Below are 4,073 nucleotides of genomic sequence, written 5' to 3' on the forward strand. Positions count from 1 at the left end.
ATCAAGGGAAGGAGGCGGCAGGGTTCGATTGGCTTCAGTTAGCAGCAGTAGCAAAGGAATCACTCGGGTTCAGTAACGTAGCTAGTTTAATCGCTCGGGTTCAGTTAGAGCCCAACGCCTCGCTCGGGTTCAGTTAGAGCCCAACGCCTCGCTCAGGTTCAGTTAGATCCCAATGCCTCGCACACACGCACATACGTGTACGAGAGAAACGCGCATCGCTTGCCCCCGACCACCCACCGTAACCGGGAACTCGCCAATATTTTCGTCGCCCTCGCTTCTACCACAGTTTTTTCTGTCATGGACGGCCAAAAGAATGTCATGCAGCTGCATCTCTGGCCCGCCCAGGATGAAAAGCCCATTTTCTGTCATGATTTTCTGTCATAGAAGTAGGAGCTCACCACATCTATGATGATACCGGGTTTTGTCACAATTATCGTCATAGAAGTGTCATATGTATGACAGGAAAAAAATTCATTCGGCCCAAAATGTCACGGATGTGTCTTTTTTTTGTAGTGCAAACGGTTCCGAAATGTTAACATTATTCTTCAAGGCCCACTTTGCACCACCATAATCCTCAAGAGCCCAAACTGAGAGTTTGCAAACATCATTATTATCATCCATACATCAAGCATACAAGCATCCCTAAGATTGTCCGATGGACGGATAATTAGAGTTGTCTCACATGTTGCCTAGAAAATCAATTTCCCACCAAACCTTCCCCTCTACTTCTACTGTGTGACTATTGAATATTCAGCAGTCATCAAATGCATAGTGCCATTCAAGAAGACATGAAGACAAATAGGAACAACCCCATCATTTTGACCACTCTCCACCATAGTCCACCGTCCAGTATCTGATGAGTAGATTATCACTTCATGAAATTCCAAGTGTGTGTGAATACCACGAAATGGGAGGGGTGGCAGGATCAAAAAAAAATATTCTTGGACTTTGTCTTGCAATTGCGCAGGACTCGGTACACTTCTTGGTTGTGGGATTGCACACAACAAGATTTTACCCATCTTCCTTGGAATAATGTGATTCCTAGTATATGCGGAGAACAAGGCCACCACAGCAACGCTTCAGGTTGAGAAGTGCACTGCTCTTGAGCAAGAAAGAGAGAGAAGGGTCGACCAGGGGTTGGCCTCTCCTAGTCAAGTTAATGATGAAGGAAATATGCCCTAGAGGCAATAATAAAGTTATTATTTATTTCCTTATTTCATGATAAATGTTTATTATTCATGCTAGAATAGTATTAACCGGAAACTTAGTACATGTGTGAATACATAGACAAAACATAGTGTCCCTAGTATGCCTCTACTTGACTAGCTCGTTAATCAAATATGGTTATGTTTCCTAACCATAGACATGTCTTGTCATTTGATAAACAGGATCACGTCATTAGGAGAATGATGTGATGAACATGACCCATCCGTTAGCTTAGCATTATGATCTTTACAAGTTTCACTGCTACTGCTTTCTTTGTGACTTATACATGTTCCTCAGACTATGAGATTATGCAACTCCCGAATACCAGAGGAACACCTTGTGTGCTATCAAACATCACAACATAAATGGGTGATTATAAAGATGCTCTACAGGTGTCTCCAAAGGTGTTTGTTGGGTTGGCATAGATCGAGATTAGGATTTGTCACTCCGTGTTTTGGAGAGGTATCTCTGGGCCCTCTCGGTAATGCTCATCACTATAATCCTTGCAAGCAATGTGACTAATGAGTTAGTTGCAGGATGGAGTATTACAGAACGAATAAAGAGACTTGCCAGTAACGAGATTGAACTAGGTATGATGATACCGACGATTGAATCTCGGCAAGTAACATATCGATGACAAAGGGAAGAACGTATGTTGTTATGCGGTTTGACCGATAAAGATTTTTCAAGAATATGTAGGAGACAATATGAGCATCCAGGTTCCGCTATTGGTTATTGACCGGAGATGTGTCTCAGTCATGTCTACATAGTTCTCGAACCCGTAGGGTGCGCACGCTTAACGTTCGATGACGATATGTATTATGAGTTATGTGTTTTGATGACCGAAGTTTGTTCGGAGTCCCGGATGAGATCACGGACATGACGAGGAGTCTCTAAATAGTCGAGACATAAAGATTGATATATTGTAACATGCTATTCGGACACCGGAAGTGTTTCGAGTGGTTTCGGGTAAAAACAGAGTGCCGGAGGGGTTACCAAAACCCCCGGGGGAACTAATTGGCCACCATGGGCCTTAGTGGAGAGAGAGGAGGGCCGCCAGGGCAGCCCCCCCCTAGCAGTCCAAATTGGACAAGGGAAAGGGGGGAAACGCCCCTTTCCTACTCCCTCTCCCTCTCCTTCCTTCCCCCTCTCTTCCTTGTAGAGGAATCCTACTAGGACTAGTAGTCCTAGTAGGACTCTCTCTCCTTGGCGTGCCCCCTAGGGCCGGACGGCCTCCCCCTCCCTACTTTATATACGGGGGCAGGGGGCACCCTAGAACACACCAAGTCTTCTCTTAGCCGTGTGCGATGCTCCCCTCCACAGTTACACACCTCGATCATATCATCATAGTGCTTAGGCGAATCCCTGTGTCGGTAACATCATCGTCACTGTCACCACACCGTCGTGCTGATGGAACTCACCTTCATCCTCAACTGGATCAAGATCAAGAGGGACGTCATCAAGCTGAACGTGTGCTGAATGCGGAGGTGTCGTATGTTCGGTACTTGGATCGGTTGGATCACGAAGAAGTTTGACTACATCAACCGTGTTACTAAATGCTTCCGCTTTCGGTCTACGAGGGTACATGGACACACTCTGCCCTCTCGTTGCTATGCATCTCCTAGATAGATCTTGCGTGATGGTAGGAATTTTTTTAAATTACCACATTCCCCAACAGTAGCATCCGAGCCAAGTCTATGCGTAGATGTTTTATGCACGACTAGAACACAAAGAGTTGTGGGCGATAATAGTTATACTGCTTACCACCAACGTCTTACTTTGATTCGGCAGTATTGTTGGATGAAGCGGCCCGGACTGACATTACATGACCGTGTTCATGAGACTGGTTCTACCGATGTGATTTTGCACATAGGTGGCTGGTGGGTGTCTATTTCTCCAACTTTAGTTGAATCGAGTTTGACTATGACCGGTCCTTGTTGAAGGTTAAAACACCACACTTGACGAAAAATCGTTGTGGTTTTGTTGCGTAGGTAAGAAGGGTTCTTGCTAGAAGCCCGTAGCAGCCATGTAAAACTTGCAAGAACAAAGTAGAGGACGTTTAACTTGTTTTTGCAGGGCTTGTTGTGATGTGATATGGTTAAGACATGATGTGATATAAATTGTTGTATGAGATGATCATGTTTTGTAACAAAGTTATCGGCAACTGGCAGGAGCCATATGGTTGTCGCTTTATTGTATGCAATGCAATTGGCATGTAATTGTTTTATCACTAAGTGGTACCGATAGTCCTAGAAGCAATAGCTGGTGAGACGACAATGATGCTATGATGGAGATCAAGGTGTAGCGCCGGTGAAGATGGAGATCATGACGATGCTTCGGTGATGGAGATCATGAGCACAAGGTGATGATGGCCATATCATGTCACATATTTTGATTGCATGTGATGTTTATCTTTTTATGCATCTTATTTTGCTTAGTACTGCGGTAGCATTATAAGATGATCCCTTAATAAATTTCAAGGTATAAGTGTTCTCCCTGAGTATGCACCGTTGCTACAGTTCGTCGTGCCGAGACACCACGTGATGATCGGGTGTGATAAGCTCTACATTCACATACAACGGGTGCAAGCCAGTTTTGCACACACAGAATACTTGGGTTAAACTTGACGAGCCTAGCATATGCAGATATGGCCTTGGAACACTGAGACCGAAAGGCTGAACGTGAATCATATAGTAGATATGATCAGCATAGTGATGTTCACCATTGAAAACTACTCCATCTCACGTGATGATCGGACATGGTTTAGTTGATTTGGATCACATGATCATTTAGATGACTAGAGGGACGTCTATCTAAGTGGGAGTTCTTAAGTAATATGATTAATTGAACTTTAATTTATCATGAAC

Source organism: Triticum dicoccoides, chromosome 7B (genome assembly GCF_002162155.2).
Source record: "Triticum dicoccoides isolate Atlit2015 ecotype Zavitan chromosome 7B, WEW_v2.0, whole genome shotgun sequence".
In the NCBI taxonomy this organism is placed as follows: domain Eukaryota; kingdom Viridiplantae; phylum Streptophyta; class Magnoliopsida; order Poales; family Poaceae; genus Triticum; species Triticum dicoccoides.